Genomic DNA, 19,180 nt, shown 5'->3' with positions numbered 1-19,180 from the left:
GCTTCCAGCAGCATGAAAACAGCAGTTGTAGATCTGTTCAGGGACCCTCAACTACAGACACGCTCAGGAGAGCTCTTGCCCCTCACTCTAGCAAGGGATCCTCATTTTGCTATGAGGAGGCTTCATTGTTGCCAGAATACAAGGACCTAGTGCACCTGTGGTCATTCCAGTCCAGAAACACTGCCTTCTTGCCAGTACTATGTCTTGCCATATGCAAAAGTTTGTCTAGCACCTTGGCTTGTTTTTGAAGATGGCTAATCGCTCCGTTACATTTGCAGTGTGGCTACTTCAGGCACATAGCCCACAGCTGTAGCATGTACCTGTTTCAATAATAATCTTATTCACTGATCTTTGTGTAATTTCAGGTTGTTGTGTTGTTGTGTGTTTTTTAATTATTCAATTCCAAATTTCCTCAGGCTTAGTAACTGTTGAACAGTCTCAGAGTTTTAAACTATGATTCACCATAGATCATTACAAAATAAAAAGTGATAACACATTTATCTCCAAGGGTTTATCATGATCCATAAACCACACTGATAAATGTGAAAAAGAATGCATGAAAGCATTAAGAGATGCAAATGTGTTTAAACTGATTAAAATGTCAGATGAAAAAAAAAATGAGAAAGGGAAAAAATTGATTGGCAGTTGACAAAGTGTGGAGAAGCAGAAGCATCGACATAATCTTCCTCCCTGCATAGTTTAACAGCTGACTTTTGGATAACACATCTACTATGCAACGAACTAACAGTTCAGTTACATGCAGTGGGATTCATTTCACCTAGCTTCAGATGTCCAAGCCTGAGAAAGCTGTCCTAGATTGTCTTCAAAAACAATAAACATCCTCAGACTGTGTTTCATTACATTCTCAAATAAGCATGTAAAACAGACCAGCTGAATTACTCTCAGGTTGCTTAAAAAATAAATTATTGGAGGAACCAGGCAAGAGATCATGGTTTTCCTATTTTCTGGACTGCAAAATAAACCTGTAGGCAAAGCATCTAAAAAGAAGGCTGTAGAAATCTCCGCACTTAGGGTAGGAGAGAGTGACTGATCCCAGGAACTAAGGAAAAATTACTATTAAGGACCACCACAGGAAATACAGAGATGGAAATATTTTAAGAAAAGTGATGTCCCAACTATAGGAGGAATAGAAGGTTTTGAGAGAATATGGTTTACATTTTTATGCCTGCACAGAGAAGTGGTCACTCAATCCCAACTAATAGATGGGAAATGTACTACTGGCAGAAAGCACCTTGGGGCAGCAGATGAGCTTGACAATATACTAACTTGACTGATTTGTTTGTTGGGGGTTTTTTGGCCACTGCTTATGGAATGTGCATGTGTCCATTTATTCAGATTTTTTAAAAAACTGTTCTTGAGCAGCGGGAAGAAATACTGCATGTTTGTTTTATCTTGTCTGGGTTCAAGTGGAAGACCACAGGAGAAAAAGACTATGCCAGCCCTAACAGTACATAAACTTATTACCCTAGTAGCACTATATTAATTTGAAGTCAGATTTAACCTCACTTTAGTTATTCATAGTCCTTTTTATGCTTTCAGTATGCTTACTTTAAGAAAAAGATACAGGTGGATTCACTTCAAAGTTCTAGCCAAAGCCGGTCACAAACTGCTACAATGATTTAATTTGTCTGGGTCAAAAAAAAAAGTATCTGAAGACTGTATCTTATCATTAAATAAGTATCATATTAGAAACAGACAGTTTTGTATACTTTTATTTTGAATACTTTCCACTACTATGTGGAAATTAACACTAGAAATGACACACTACTGGAATGGAGATGGATACATGTAATAATTTTACAGATTAACGCTTGTGAGTACAGCTAGTTCTTTGTGCTTAAGTGCCTACAGGAGGAAAGCAAAGTAGATCCTCGAGAATAATTTCACCTGCTCTAGAATAGTGTCATATATATATAAATTCTGGAGTGGAACTTTTAAAAATGTGTTGTACTGGGAGTTCACTTGATTTATTTACAATTACTCTCGGCATGCTCCTAAATCTCTTCCTTTATGACTTAGTACAGAAGCTTTCTTGTTTATATTTGTGCTGAGTATTATCTTGGTCTTCATTAAATCTCATCTCACTAAATTACTACAGACAAAGTGCCAGATTATCTAGATGCATCTTCATTTGCTTGTGCTTAAATGCCCCACTTGCCAGAAGGTTAGGCTTGGAACATTTTAGGACACAGTCAATTCTGGGTGTGTTTATTAATTTAGCACTGAGCCTTATCAGACCACAATTATGCTGGGTCTTGGACCTCTTCAAATAAATTTCAAATGTGAGTTGGTTTAAAGAAAAAGCAAATAACACTTTCAGAAGTGTTTGTTGATAGATCTCCTACAAAATCAGCAAGACCATAAGAAGGCTTCAAACCATGAAGTGTGTCCTGTTAGTAAAATCTTGCAGACATACTATAATTTTAGGTAATACATGTATACCGTATTGAAATTTTCAGTATTTTACAAAAATCATTGTGTAATGGAGACACTGGTTTCTTTTCCATATAAACCACTATAATTTAACCAAAGGTAAATATAAACCCTCTTCCCCAGCTCCTGTTTGCAAATACAGGGAAAGATATCTTATTAAAGGCAATGCTGCTAGTATACTATGTGTTTTAGGTGAACTGGTAATATGGGTTTCTTGCTTCTGATAGGAGGGGACATATTTTGTAAGTGATGACAAGTAGAGATTTACATGCGTAACCTAGAGCATAACTGGTACAGACATTAGTCTAAGAAAAAGCTGTCTTCTTGTTCCATGGTTTGTCCTCACTGTGAAATGGGAAGACATGCCATTCACTGTGAAGACCCAGGCTGCTAAGTTCTGATGTGCATCACTAGGCGATGTGCATTGCAAAATTCATCTCCAGCTTCAGCCTAGACCGAGTAACACTAGGGCTGAACAGACGTGACACAGAGTCAAGATGCAGTTTGGCATTGTTAATATGGCATGTTTCCTTTTGACAGAGTCGGCCTTTTTTTGGCTGCTGTGCCACATGTCAAACTAGTGGGTTTCATGCCGAGCTCGGTACTACCCTATACAGAACAACTACCAAAAATCTCTGCTAGATCATCATTTGCCATACTTCATTTTAGACACATAGCATATGTTACTTGAGTCTAAGACTTATCTTCACAACATGTGCTAGTTCTAAATTTTTGTCCCTGAGGCCTGTTTTGAATAGCACCTACTACTGAACAACTATCTTTTTCTCCTGTGACTGGTAAAGAGTGGTTTTCTTTCTTTTTTTTTTTGGCAGTGCTGATGCATCCACTGTGGGCCAACACAAGTATGGAAAAAGGTCAGTGAAATAATTTAGCAAATGTAATTGCAACCTCCTGAATTAAATATTTTGTTCATAAGCTCTGGAGTGCTATAGAAACATGAATTTTTCTGCCAATACATTATATTTCTATACATATATATGTATATACCCACATATGCTGAGTAATTGCAGTGCATAAACATGAATTAAATTTATTTTTCATATAGCTATATGCTCTTTGAAAGCTGGTTTTCTTGGGGTATTTTGGTGGGGTTTTTTTTAGTTTCATCAAGTTTTTACTTTACTTTCTTGCCATCTTTGAAAACTTTTTGTCTCTTTTGGAAGCCCAAGATTAATTAGTTGATTCTCCCTTCTTTTCTAATTCCATCTACAGTTCAGAGGCACGTAAAACCACAAAGCAAGATAATAACCAATAAATGGAATAATTAATTCAATGCACTGAAACTAATTTTAATTTATATTTCTCAAAGATTCTCACTAGGGAATGGAGAACCTAGAGTTCTAGGGACTGAAGTGCTTCAGTTCTGGTTGTTTTGAATATGTTGTGGGTAAAAACTGTTCCTGTAAAATTGAAACATGCAACAGCTAAAATCAGAGGGGAAATTAATAACCAAAAACATTTCAAAATGACTAAGAAGGAGGAAAAAATCTGAAAATTATTTCAATTATAACCTATCTTTTTTAATCAAGCCTATTTTGTTTACCTCACAAGGTACACCAAACACAACTAAGTATCTAAATCTCTTGAACTGGTGAAGTCAGAAGCTGGACTATCTTAGGCATCATGTCTTTCAAAGAGATTAAGCATTTTGGATGGGCAGCAACACGAATATTGACTTTTCAGCAAAGATAACAGGAAGGTATTAAGGGACATGGGTTCTTGGTTTGCTCTTTTTGAAAACATCAGAGATATCTTAGTTCTTTTAAATCGGATTCACAGAATCACAAAATGGTTGAGGTTGGAAGGCATCTCTGGAGAACAGCTACTTCAACTCTTTACTCATAGCAGGGTCAGCTAGAACAAGTTGCCCAGAATCTTGACAAGCCAGGTTTTGAATGTGTCCAAGCATGGAGACCCCACACCACCTCTGTGATATTGGGGTCTGCAGCAGGTCTGCAGACAAGTTAGTTGACTTCAAAGACTTAGCCATGTACCTTTAAGATGGCCACAAATTGTCAGGTATGTAAACAGGATGTGAAGAATCGGAACTTAGAACTGCAGCATACGGGCACCTATGGCAACAGCAAATAGCAAGCAAGAAGGAGGACACAAAAACCTATCAGGGTCTGACACCTGCACTGTCCAATATATATAAATAGTTTGTATAAACAATAAAGGCCATTTTGTCAGAACCCAGCCACGCAGACATAGTGTTTCTTTTAAGTCCGCCTTGACTTGCGTCACCACATTTGGTGACCCCGATGTGCCTATATGATCCCAGTAAAGGGTATCAAAAAGAGATTCTGAGACTGTGCCGATCTGACCCTGGTAAGGGGTGTCAGAAGCGATCCTGGAACTGTGACCAGTGGGTTGCTGGGGAGGTGGAGCCTGGTGAAGCAGAGTAGCGCAAGTGGCTGGAAGATCCCGGGAGAACGTGACACCGGTAAGGTGAGCCACCAGGGACAACATGGGGAGTAAGTTATCTAAAGAAGATACCATGGTGCTTTCTATGTGGAAATTAGTATTAGAGAAGCGTGGAATTACTTTACATGGGCTTCGGTTAAAAGATATGTTATTGTAGGCCAAAACACCTGGAGTGGAAATGTCTCCCGCGACTGCTCTTAGTGTGTGGACCTGGGACAATTTAGGATCAACACTGTCAGAAGGTCTGGAAAAAGGGGACAAAGAGCTGTCTGGGTTTTTGCCTACATGGGGACTGCTTAGACATGTTGTAGGGGCTTCAAAAATCTGCAAGACACAAATGGGGGCTTGCAAAATCAGCAAAATGCTAGTGGAGATTTGCAGAGTCCACAAGACACGAGTAGGATCTTAAAAAGTCAGCAAAATGTGAGTGGAGACTTGCAAAGTCCGCAAGACGCAATTGGGGACTTAAAAAGTCAGCAACATGTGAATGAGGGTACATCGTTCAGACCTCCCCTGTATCCCCCTCCGAAATACAGACAAGAGGATGAGGGGGTGGGGGAGGGGAAGAGTCTGTGTCCCTTACCAGACGCCACTCCCCAATGCCCCAGATCCCCTAAACCTCTCCAACTGCATCGACTTATACTTGATACCGATTCCAATTCCAAGGACAACAAGCAGAAGCCTCGTTGGACCGATCCCAGCTCCCCTGACTCCCCCCAGCCCACACTCCTTCCCCCCTCGGCTCTGGCCCCCCTGCCCGCGCCCTCGGTTCCAGCCCTGCCTGCGCAGGATGGAAATGCCGAAAACCCGGATTCGGGTCCAGCTACGACAACGCTGTCAGTCACAGGCAATGAAGAAGGTGGAGGTGGTAAAAATCCAATTTCCAGTGGTACAGAAATGACGCACGACCCTCACCAATTTTGGCAGGCTGTAAGAGATGGGGTATTAAGAGACGGGAACTGGGATTTAGTAGAACTGATAGGCAGACCACTCCTTGATCTTCCTACGCCTTCCACCGATGCACCACACACATGTCCTATTGTATTGGGAGATGCGGCTGCTGGTAATCCTCACGTTCATACACCATTTGCTTGGAAAGTAGTACAGGACTTGCAAAAACCTGTTTTGCAGTACAGGGTGACTGCGTTCTGTCACGCGGAAAAGCTGTCTATAATCTACTGTATTACAGTGGTTGAAATGTATTTTGCTGTATATAAAAAAAAAAAAAAAGGAATAAGGAATTGTAGAATTGTACGGAACAGAGACAGTGGGTTGTTTTGACATTGATAATGTGCAGTTTTGGCCTTGCTTTGAACGATGTGCAGCTGAGATCCTGCAGCAAAGAGTTAAATAACTTTAAGGGAGTATGAGTAGAAACTAGGATGAGATAGAGGCATGTGAACGAGTAGTTTTAACCTATCACCTTTTAAATAACAAAGTCTGCATAGCATGTGTATTTTTAGCTGGGGGTATAAATTGGTGTGAGTCTATTAATAAAGTGGCACTAACTTTTTTTTTAAAAAAAAGGGGGAATGAAGGGAATGACCCCAGAGGCACGATTACAGAAAGCATGAAGGTGTCTTAGTACGCATGAAAGACCCTCATACCAGGCATTGGTCGGGACCACATGAATTGTTAACCTGGGGGAGAGGTTATGCTTGTGTTTCCACAGATGAAGGTCCGCGATGGATACCTGCTCGCTGTGTGCAGCCTGAGCTTAGCGTGCCAGACCATGGGAGCACTGCTGCCACCAGTCAACCCAACAACTAATGTGTGGCCTCCTTACTGAACCAGTCCTTGTTTGGTGTGCCCTTCCTTGAAACTGACTTGCAAACATTGTTGCAAAAAAAGTGAATGTATGCGGGGAATGAAGAATCTTACTGAAAGTCTTGGTATTTTCGATAATTGATTACCTCCGTATAATGTTAACCCAAAAGAAGTCAATATTGTTTGCACTTTGAATGTCGATACCTTGTTTGTTAGTCAGTTAAGAATGTGAGTCAAATTTGCCACTATTACATGCAAAACAGAGCAACTGTTGTTTTTTGTTGCTGGCTCAAGAACATGGCTGTAAGGATTTTGATGGTATGTGCTGCAAGGATTTTAGGCACCCCATTGCAGCAGCATGTTACCAAAATCTGAGAAAATGTCAGCCATTTTGGCATCAATTCACTCAATTGGCAGTATTAGTTTTTTGCTATTACCTTGGTTGCTGTCATGTTTGCAAGGGCCCTGCAGAACATGACAAACCTGGTACTAGCTGTTCAAAAAACAAAAAGGGGGAATTGTTGGGGTCTGCAGTGGGTCTGCAGACAAGTTAGTTGACTTCAAAGCCTTAGCCGTGTACCTTTAAGATGGCCACAAATTGTCAGGTATGTAAACCGGATGTGAAGAATCGGAACTTAGAACCGCAGCATACGGGCACCTACAGCAACAGCAAATAGCAAGCAAGAAGAAGGACACAAAAACCTATCAGGGTCTGACACCTGCACTGTCTAAGATATATAAATAGTTGGGTTTTTTTGTCTGAACCCAGCCACGCAGACATAGTGTATAAGTCAGCCTCGACTTGCGTCACCACACTGTGAAACCTGTTGCAGTGTTTAATCACCTTCACAGTAGAGATTGGTTTTCTTATATTTAAACTGAATGTCCTGTATTTTAATTTGCGCTTATTGCCTCGTCTTTCATCTTGTTTACACACACACACACACACACACACACACACACATATAATGTAAGTGTCTTGTCCTTTAATCATCTTCATGACCCTTTGCTGCACTCACCCCAGTATGTCACTGTCTCTCTTGTACTAGGGAGCCTAGAACTTGACACAGTACTTCAGGTGTGGCCTCACCAGTGCTGAGGGGAAGGATCACCTCCATCAACCAGCTGGGCATGTTATTCCTTAAACCAGGGGTCCTCAAACTTTTTAAACAGCAGGCCGGCGGGCGGATGAAGTGGCAGGCAGTCATCTGCGGCTGCTTGGTTTCCCCCCCCCAACCCCCGGGCGGGGGGCGGGGGGGGGGGGGGGGGGGCGGGGCTGGGGCGGGGGGGGCGGGGGGGTTCTGTAAATACCGGGGGCAGAGTTGAGGACCCTGGGGGGCTGTATCCAGTTTGAGGACCCCTGCCTTAAACAGTTCTGGAGGTTGTTGTCCTCCTTTGCTGCAAGGACACATTGGTGGATCATGCTGAACTCCTCTACCAGGATCCCCAGGGCCTTTTCTGTATAGCTACTTTCCAGTCAGTCAGCCCCCAGTCTGTACTGGTGCACGGGACTATTCCTCAGGACTTGTTACTTCTCTTTGTTAAACCATTTCTCCAGTCTGTAGAGTTGCCTCTAAATGGCAGCACAACTGTTTGGCATATCAACCACTCCCACACAGTTTTCTATCACCTATAAAAATGTTGATGGTGCAATCTGTCCCATAGTGCAAGTCATTAATGGAGATGTTAAAGAGTATTAGACTCAGTATCCATGCCTACTGTTTAAGTGACTGGCCTTAATCTGTAGTTGCAGATCTTTAGGTGCAGCAGGAGTTGTCCTCCTGTTGACAGAAGTCATGAGTTCCCAGTCTTTTCCATCCTGGAAGCCTCTATTTCCCAACTCAATAAGCACAGGCTCTGCACTTCTCTCCGGTGCAGCTGGGGCTAAGACTCTTTTGTCCTGTAGGGTCTCAGAGAATATACAGTCAATTTCTTTCTCATCATCTCCACATCATCATCTCAACATCCCTTGCTGTACAGCCTGCTGATGTCTTCCCGCAGCTCCTTTATTCAGTGCCACAGACACTTGACAGTGCTCATGTCCTGCAAGCGAGGAGCACATCATCCCTGGCCCTGAGATCAGGAGAAGCACCAGGCATCCCTGCTGTACCAGGCATGCAGATCTGCATCTGCCTTCAGGTGCTCCTAGTGGATTATGTCCTTGATCCACAGAGATAGTGGCTCCAAGGGGGTGCTGGGGACTTTGCCTGCAGTGCATCAGCACAGTTGCTGCATATGTGTCCATTGTCGTCAGCAGACTTTCTGGCCTGCTGTCATGTGCCCTTGTGCTGCCAGAGCTAGCCAGAAGTCACCTCCTCCACAGTTTTCCGTTCCCAGAAGTGGCAGGCATGCTGAAGTTCCCTGAAAAGTTCTCTTGATTCCAGAAGATTTGTATTTGCATTTGGGACCCCATTGCCTTTTTGCTGAGACCAGAGCCCCCTCATGAGTATTGTCCTACTGTTCCTGCTGTCCCACTGCTCCCGCTCATGGCTAAACAAAACCCAATTCCTTGGAACAGTTCATTGAGGAGACTGATCTGCTCATTAACCTGTAAGAAATTAGGACCAAAGAAATAATCATCTTTACAGCAAACCTGAGATGTGTATTTTCTGAAAAATGAGCTCTCTCACTTCCATCTTTAGTCTACATTTTGCTTCCTAGCCTCCAAAAATCCAACAAACGGTGAGCACAGTCTTAATTTTTAGGCTGAGCTTTAATCATCTAATTTTCTTCCTGGAACCTGAGTTAATATATATTCATTCTTCTCTTTCTGAATCAGCTTAAAGAAAAAATATCTGGTTTAATATGTAATAGTTTCTTAAATATAGGACAAGTGCTATCTTTCTTCATGTAATATTTTCTTAAATATAGGACAAGTGCTATCTTTCTTCACTCTTTCCTGTGATACACATCTATATCCATGTCATATTATAAGTGCTTTGAGATGATTGCAAGGAAAGCCCACTAGATACTTCTTTTTTGCCCAGTACTTTATTTCATTAAGTGGATTTAAATATACACATCCTTTAAGCACAAATCAAACAAATAAGCACTCTGTAAAGATTCCCACTTACATGCTAGCAAGGGAAAAATCTTTAATGACTGGAATCACCAAAACTTCCTTTAATGGTTGTCTGGTCTAATTTCCAGTTAAATCACAGTACATTATGAATGCCGTGGAAGTGACAGCAAAGAAAGCAAAAAAAACATATGTTGAAAATGGGGCTCCACATCTAATAAACAACCATGGCAAAAGCACTACAATACAAAACCTCACAGTAATTATTCCACTGCACGTAACAAAGTAACTTGTGGAGCATAAAACTAACAAATATTGTGTGTCGATAGTTCAAGCACAGTATGCTTTTAAAATGCTATCAAGCAGTGGCAAGCTATGCCAGAAAGCACAGCCTCATCCAATAGCTTTATGCAAAATACAGACACTTACCAAGTCTTAAATTCTACTACAAAGTACTATAACGTGTTCCTATGCTTCATATTATGCCGTAAAATGCAACAAAAAAATCCCCAACAAACAAGCAAAAAAGAAAATTCCTTGTTTGTCTGCTAAGTGCTTCTGAGACATTTTTTAGAGCTTTTAAAATAATACTATTCAATGTGATTCCTTTTTTGCTTAAGCTTTTCAGTGTTCATGTGGGTCCTTTATGTTTGTTCTTTGTTGACAAGAACACCCTGCCAAATCAAGGTTTTCCCATTTATCTCTTCAACAATACTAGCATATTTTCGGTGCCCTTTGACACAGAAATCTAGTTAGTATACATAGCAGTTGTGTTTGTTGGAGTTAAAAAGTGAAATAAAGCAGGTTATTCTCTGGAAGAAAAACAATTTGGATCTGGGTCTAAGAAAAAAAAAAAAGAAAGGTGGGTAAAGAGTGAGGGCTTCACTTCAAAATGAGTAATCGTTTTGCGCTTTGCAGAATCCTGAAGGATTGTTTTGACAATAGCTGTTTACTGTTCCTTTTGCTGCTGGGTTAAAATAGTGAAGTACCTTCTCCAGACACTGAATTTGGCTTCAAGTCTCATATTCATGCCTTTCAGAATGGTAAGGAAAAAAAAGAAAAAGAGAGAGAGAGAAAAAGAAAAGGTGCTATAATACAGACAGCTCTTCCCTTCACTGAATGTATTCATTTCATATGATATATATTGGTTGTGTAACATGTATAATTTTGCAAGTGCAGTATACTCACCTTTTAGTTGGGTCTGCTCTTTGTAACTTACAGAGCTGTTAGTTTATGGCTTAGCAAGGACAAATGGGATGTTTGAATCACGTTAACATGTTTAAAAGCATTTAATTCTCTATGTAAACAGTCAGATCAACTCCTGTGGAATTGTTCAAGAAGCATGGGAGATTTCATACAATGATTGGCCAGTAAGTTTTAGATTAAAAATGGCAGTAAGACACCAAATTTCTATATTGCATTTCAGATTTACAGCTAGTTTGGAATTCCAATTGGAGATTTCCAGTGAAAACTAATAAAATATTTCATATTCATATCTGCTCGTGATGTGAAAACTACAAAAGCTCAGGGCACGGAGGTCAGCTTCTGATTTTGTTTCATCCTTTGCTTTCTGTATGTCCAGCATGTGGCTAACAACCCTGTTTGCCCATCAGTATTTTCTGGCTTTGCTAGGCGGTTATGGATGCAAGCATGAACAGAGCATTTGTCTCTCTGCCCTGCCATGGTGTCCCAAACCTCTACTCAAAATTACAGGAGTATTTATCTCTCTCAGATAACTGCTACCACCACTATTAATAATTAGCAGTCTGTAGAGAACCATGCATTTTAATGAGAAATGGAGTTTCCAGTATTGTTGTATACCTATGAGAGGCTTGGGAGTACAGCGATATTTTGGCAGAGGCAGAGTGGAGAAACTTGTACTATAAGCTGTTCATACTGTAGCTGTCCTGTGAATATATAGAGGTTGTCACCCACCAAGGTTGCTGTGTTTTTCAGCAGTCACTCAGTGCCAAGCAGCATGATATAGGGTTGCTGCATTCAGCATCTGAGTCCTGGGCAATCCATACTATATAACAGGAGTCCCTGAATAATATAACAAGACAGCAGATGACAGTGACTGCTTCAGTTTGGCTCATCTTAGCCTCTTAAAGGTTCAGTTTCCCACATCCTTCTTTCTTTGCCATACATAACTATAATAACAACATAAACATAATGTAAAATTTCCAACTTTATAAGCAGCCCAATAATTAAGCTACCTAATTATGCCCCTCTAGTTTTAGAGTCGCTAGGTGCTGCTGCATAGCCTACTGGATCTCTCTGAGGTATCAGCGTCACTGTTACCAGAAGGCAATAAATCTTTCCTTTCTGTCTGAGACTCTGAGCCCAGTCTCTGAGGGCTCAGCTGCTCAGCCTGCTGCGGCTGTAGCTTGTCTGAGACATTTTGGGGAAACACTGCCAATTCAGTGCCATTTATCTCCCTCCTTTCTGGGATCTGGAGAACGTGTTGCTTTTTAGTGCGCAGTATATGTCAGTGGGAGTAACAGCCTCATAAGACCCAGGAGGATACCTCTTGTGGTATCCTCTGTCTGTGACCATTGTTTCTCATTGTGGTGTATACAGCTTTGTTTTTGTGAAGATTCAGCAAGTGTTGGAAGCCCAACTGCTATTGATGCTCATTTGGTTTTTTGTTTGTTTTTTTTTAACATCCCCCCCCCCCCCCCCCCCCATCTGCAAATTCCCGGTGACTCTGACATCAATGGGCTTGGTTTTCTGTTGAGCAAATGTAAGGAGGTGTCAGCCCATGCCTCATCAGTGTTATTCAGGAGGCTGGATCAGATTTGATAGCCATTTTTCTGAGTTGTTTAATTACTATGAGACTGTCACTAAACCATTAGACTGGGGATCATGTAAAAGTAGCAGCTAGATGTCCTAGACCCATATTTCACTGCAGAATGCCTAGACTCAAGCCCACTGAGCTGTGGCCAAGTGTCAGATGCTGGTTCACACGGTCACCTGTTTAGCTGTAGTATCCTTACAGGATCGTAATTTTTTAGGACAGGTGCATTTTTTTTTCTAGCCAATATAAACAAATTTATGTCTACTTTGAGAGAAAAAAAAAGCAGAAGCAGGGTTTTCCCTGCCATTGGACTGCTCCCTTTCTACTGACTGGTAAATGTAACAGACCTTGATAGTTTCTTCAGTGTCACTGTACCTTTTGGGCAGTTTCAAGTATTACTGACCTTTCCCTAATTGAGCAACACTTAAAACTTATTTCTAAGCAGTCTCCCAAATGTGTCAGAAGCACTTCTACTTGTTGAGAACTGCAAGCTGGTGCCTTGAAGAACCTGGGGAGTTTTGAGCACCATAAGTTGACAAGTATGTTAACATGTCATCAAAGAGAAGGCAAAAGAAGTAGCACATTTTTGAACATGCAAATCCTAAGCAGTCAAATGGTGCTGTGTCAGACTGTTCCAAAATGCCTTCTTTGGGCTGAGAATAATTTTATGAGCAGATAATTTATAGAAAGTTATAAGCCTCTGAAAACATGGGATTATAATGAAGTGCATCCTTAAATGCAACTTAACTGTTACTACAGTGGTGATGTTATGAATTCAAATGAAGAACAGCAATTAGCAGATAATCTCCTAAGTAACTAAGATCCAGGATCCACCCTGCAAGACATATTATATCTCAGCAGTATTGTTCTAAATACCATTAATCACAGTTTTAGACAAGGCATCGACAGCAAATTTTTTTTGATAGTGAAGGAGCTATTTTAATTTTTCAGATAAATTATATACTGTTTATGTACTTTTAAAACACTTCATTTCTAAGCCACTTAGAATAGAGAAGTTTATAGATTTTATATATGAAGCATAGGACTTTTTTACTTTCTTGCAACAGTTAGTTCGTATTCCTCCTTTAATTGATGTAAATTCGTTGGGAGTTGACTTGTGGTACCATCTGTCCCGGTAAAATGTTAATCTAGACACTATAAACATAAACCAGGGAAGCCTGTGGGGTTTTTTTTTGTGTGTGAGGTTGACCCATCAAGTAAAGATTAAATCTTCCTATACTACAAAGAAGATTTGAAGACAGAGCAAACCTTGGAAACTGTTGGCTAACTTAACTGATGATGATTGACTGTTTCATGTTAGTTTTGGTTGGTTTATTTTATAATACCCCCTCTTTGTCACAGTACTCATTCATACCTGGTACATGTATGCCCAGTCCCATTTTGCTGTCCAACCTTTCCCAATTTCAAATTGTAATAAAAGTATTAGAGTATGTAATTGGTGATAAGGTGGCAATATAGGCAAGACCAGAATTGGTTACTTTACTGGGTTACACTATTTTATTTTTCCTGCTGAAGTCACTTAAAGCGGTGTGTATACCAAACCTACAATTTATGAAGCTATGGCTGGGGTTGTCTTCTGCCACAGGTCTCGCTTACCCTGGAGGACATAGACCTGTGTCCCCTTGGAGCACTAGAAGGACTGATATGAGTGGAGTCCTCTAATCCATAATTCGTTGGGTTTTTGTGTTTTACTGCTGGGGCAAGCAGGAGCATGTGGTGTGTATATAGGCAATAAGTACTTTGAGGTAACACTACATTTCTCTGTCTTTACATAAAAACAAAATCTTTGCAGCTCAAACATACAAATGAATTATAGCCAGAGATGAATTGTCATGCGTAAGCTGAGTTGTAACTGTGGCTGAATTTGTCTTGTGCAAATTTGGTTAGATGTCTTCATCTAAACTGGTAGGGTCCCTAGTAAAAAAGAAATAGGTACTTTTAAGGCATATTTCTTCTGATATATTTTAGCTGTCTACTTTAGAATGAGATGAATCACTCCACACAGCTGCCATTTCTCCCTGTGCTATATAAAAGGCATCTAGATGACTAAATCGGATGTAGGTAATTACTTTGTACTTTGACTGTGTAACTGACAGGAAATGTAATATGAAATGCATTTGCTTAAGTCTTAACAAGAAAGGACATAAGCTGGAGCATTTTTCTTCATATTTGCAGTGGGGTAACAACATCCATATTGTCAGTTATTGAAGTTCAGCTGACACAAAATAACTTGTGAAGCCATAACACAATTTCACCTACATTTACTGTGGTATTGAAAATAGTTGAAACTATTCAGGCTCTTAGCACTGGAAAACCCCATATTAAGTATGCTCAAATGTTTCAGATTTAATTCAGCTCCTCTGTTATTTTGAGTCAATTATGTGTATCACTTGGAGATTGATCAATAATAATAATAATAAAAAATTAGATCTCTGCTACTGTATTTCCTGGCTAGCTGCCTGAAGAAAAACCTTTCTCCTTTGGCTCCCCTTTTGTGTGTACTTAATCAAATTAGCTCAAAATAGAAAAAGCGATTTACAGATCAAAGGAAAATGTTTAACTATAAATTACCTGCTTGTCTCTTGGGTTTACTCACCTCTCTTCAAATAGGAAAGGAAGCATGAGAATGTTTTTAGCTTTTCAGCTGTTTCCAGTCCATTAAGGAAATTTTACATAGTCTGAGACCAAGAGGACATAGGGCAATCCAAATTCTTAATTAAATAAGACTTAAATAGTTATTGTCACACATAGTGTAAGCTAGGAGTGATGAAAAATCATGGCAATATAGTTATTAGGCAGCATTGTTCTTACATTTTGTTGTATTAAAATTAGTATCTGTGTTTTTCTGTTTGTGCTGGTGTAACCGACTTCTTAAAACAATCAGCATAGGAGTTATAAGAAACTTTCTGAAAGTCTGGCAATTCAGAGTTGAGAACTTCAATTTTTTGCAGTGAAATTTCATTTTATTTATGAAATAAATTCATGATCAGACCATGTGAAATGGATTGTGAGATGTGTCAATGACTTAGCAGACTGAAATCCCTAACACTTTCCTAAACACCTGTCCAATGGAATAGACCTAAAGTGCAGGAGATTATCCTAGCTTAGCATGACTTCTTGGGTAGATAAAAACAATTTAGTCTCAAGTAGTATTTGCCCAAGTCCTCATGCAAGTATTGAAGTTACTACACATTTTTCTAAAAGAAGAAAGAACTTATCATATACCAGCCTACTTCTGTTCTTTTTGAACTCACCTTATCATATGGTATGTCTTTAAAAAAATAATTTAGAAATTAAATTAGGTTTGTGTTGATGTACTTCTCCCCCTTCTCTGGGCTGTTCTACAACCCCAGGAATTGCTGACTAGTAATAAGCTGGGCAGTTCAGCATTCCTTGTCCATACCAGTAACTCTTGACTCAGGCAGAGAATGGTACTGTCTGTACTGCAACTCCCAGTGACTGATCAAAGCAGGGAACAAGAATGGAGAAAATAAGTTGTTCCCAGACAAACCTGGAATGCTCCTACGTGGATCATAGCCTGTGTGGAACAATACTATTTTTCTTGGATTTTTTTTAAAAATTACTGATTCAGGTTGCGGGTAGGATGGAAATTTACAGATGACTAATGCCAATCATCTCACAGCCATATAAACGGTCCTAAAGTAAGACACTTTTGAGCAATCCTGGACCACAGCAGGCTGCAACCAGCATCTCCCTCTGAGCAGGATGCCGCTCGAGGCTTGTGAAATACCAAGTTTGCAATACCAGGGGGACTGTCGTTGAAAGCCAATGACACAGCCTGGGCTGATACCCCACCTCCCTGAGTCTCAACCCTCTGCCCACTGAAGAATGCAAAAGACTCCAGATGTGAGTACTTCACTGAAGTCAAGGGGAACTTTCAACAGGTATACCTTTGTTATAGTAAGCATTACAAGCTTGAAGAGCTTAGGTTATTTGGATGATTTGAACAAATTTTATTGATTTGCTTTGCTGTTAAAATCCTATGGATTATCTTGAATTGTGCAAAAATTCTCTCTCTCTCTCCTTCACCCTTTTAAATACATACAGCTCTCCAAGTCTGAGGCTAAGATTGGACCTAGCTGCACCTAAACTCTATGGGAGTTTAGAAAGCAATGGGTTGTACTTTGAAACTTCAGCAGAAGGATTCCCTTTATTCTTTACCTCACTTGCTGTATGTCTCCCATTAGACAGAATCCATTGACCAAGACTGAGACGAAGACTGGATCCAGCTGCACCTAAACGCCATGAGAGTTTAGAAAGCAAGGGGGTCCACTCTAAACCGTCAGATTCAACGGGAAGATCTTTACCCTCTTAGGCAGGGGTCCTCACACTTTTTAAACAGGGGGCCGGCATGCAGATGAAGTGGCAGGCAGTCATCTGCGGCTGCTTGGTTTCCCCCCGCAACCCCTGGCGGGGGGGTGGGGGGGGTGGGTTCTGTAAATACCGGGGGCCGGATTGAGGACCCTGGGGGGCCGTATCCAGCCCACGGGCCGTAGTTTGAGGACCCCTGCTCTTAGGTCTTTGATCTTCATAAACTATTTCCAGCTCCACTCTGACATGATTTCAGTTTGATTAATGTTTGTGCATTTCATCCATGTAATAAGTAGTACAGTGAACCTTGCCATCGAATCTTGTGCAGTCGCATTTCCACAAATTCATATTAAACCTACTTCACTCAAACTCCTTGGTGGTGATTCCTTCAGCGGCCTGACCTAAAACACTTATTTTGTGACAAGGTTATACGTAGTATAATAGTCATCAGAATAATTTTGGATTTCCAGAGACAGATTAAAATCAAACAATTCTGAGATATCTAAAATGCAGTCTTTTGTATTTTACCTAGGCTGGGATACACAATTATCTTAGTTTTTGTTTATTATCACTGGAAAAAAGGAGTCACTTTCAAAGATGTCATTCATCTGATCTGATGACAAATGAATTGTACCCAAGAAATGTCCACTGCTTTGTATTGATTCAAGGTGCAGTGTTGGATGACTCTCAGACATGGACATCTCTGCTGCCCAATATTATCGTCTGGTCCAAGGAGTTTCCTCCTACCACAAAGAAATAAAACGGCCCTGATATAAATTTCCTTGTCATTTCCAAGATAACTTAAGTGAGATAATTTAAATTTGAACTGGGAGTTAATGTAAGAACTGAAATCTAGTTTTTTTCTGACCCCACATAATGTTTTCAGAATATGAATAAATGTTGCAGTCAGTTGTTATGTGTTACCCACAAAATGATGAAATATTTAGAAAGCTGCTCTTGTCTATCTTTATATTTGTTCAGAATTCAGTAGTGGAAAGTGTCACACTCTTTGCAGTGTTCCAATTGTTCGTAACTTAGCTATAGAAATGACCAGTGAGCTAAAATTTGGTGTCTGAAATGGAGAACATTTAAAAAAAAAAAAATTGTTTGCCTTTTTTTAAAAGGTCTTTGAAGGCAAAAGGTTTTTTAAAAGTGCATTGCTGGCTGCAGAGTTTTTCAGTACTTCTATAACTCCAGCTGCAGTTATACAACATAGAATGGTTGAGCAACCATGAATATGGATATTGACATTATACTACTTGGTTTTAACATTTCAAACCAAACAACTGCAGATGAACAGTACCTTTTTAAAAGTACTTATATTAGGAATGATAGTGTTCTGTAGCTCTACAATAATCTTAATTCTGTGAGAGTCTGTTTGGTCCTGTAGAAAAAAACCATAAAAACACTTGAAAATACTGGATGTTAGACTTGAAGACCATTTTTACTAAGACTTTTGGGTACAGTTCAAAATGAGCCTTAAGGTTGTGTCAAATAAAGAGACTAGCTCTTACAATTCAGAACAATTTCCAGAGTTCGCAGGCACTTCAGATCCCAGCAATGAATATGGTGAGACAGGAGCAATTTAGACCTACCCACTGAGAAACACTAGAATGTGCCTTCACTGTGTTCTTAGCAAAGCTCAGATGTATAACACAGAATTGCATAGAAGAACCTATGTCCGCCTGGGATCAAAAGTCTTGCATATTTTCAGAGGAGAGAGCTGCCTCTCCTCTTCAAAAGGAATAAGAAAAACTCACTGGTTTCTTTAGGCAGGTTCACCAGGAAATTATCTCTTCCCATAGATTAAATAATGGAGAAAGGTTTAGCTTTTGAACTGTTTAAGACTGTCTGTCTCTTGAATATATGGGCCAAATCCAGACTGCCTATCACCTGTCACTGGTCTCCCTGGGGATTTGTGTGTGGACTAAGATATAGTGGCCTGCAGTCCACTAGAACACAATTTTCAGCATAGGTCTGAGAATGTGTTGCGTACTTTGTAGCATTGTACAAAGATTTGCAGAGATATTTGTGGGAAGATATGTTAGGAATTTGTTAGAGGATTAGATAGGCCAGAAGGAGTCCAAATCTATGTGGTTTCTATATTGCTACAGGAGGTAGTAAACTATTTCCCCCAGTTTTCCCTGAGTTTAATCTTGGAATGAAAGGGTTTGCTGGAGAGCAAAACCAGAAATACCCAGCAGCGTCCAGTCAAAGGGCCAGGACTAGAAAGGACCTTTAAAAGTGGAAAGAAGATACTTGCTATTTTTTAAACCAAATGGGGCCCCAGTGTTTAAAGTAGTCCCTTTATGGAAAAGATGATCTAAATTCAGTGCTCTCTTAAT

Source organism: Falco biarmicus, chromosome 2 (assembly GCF_023638135.1).
Source record: "Falco biarmicus isolate bFalBia1 chromosome 2, bFalBia1.pri, whole genome shotgun sequence".
NCBI classification, from domain to species: domain Eukaryota; kingdom Metazoa; phylum Chordata; class Aves; order Falconiformes; family Falconidae; genus Falco; species Falco biarmicus.
The sequence above is the reverse complement of the archived record's forward strand: the minus strand, read 5'-3'. Positions refer to the sequence as shown.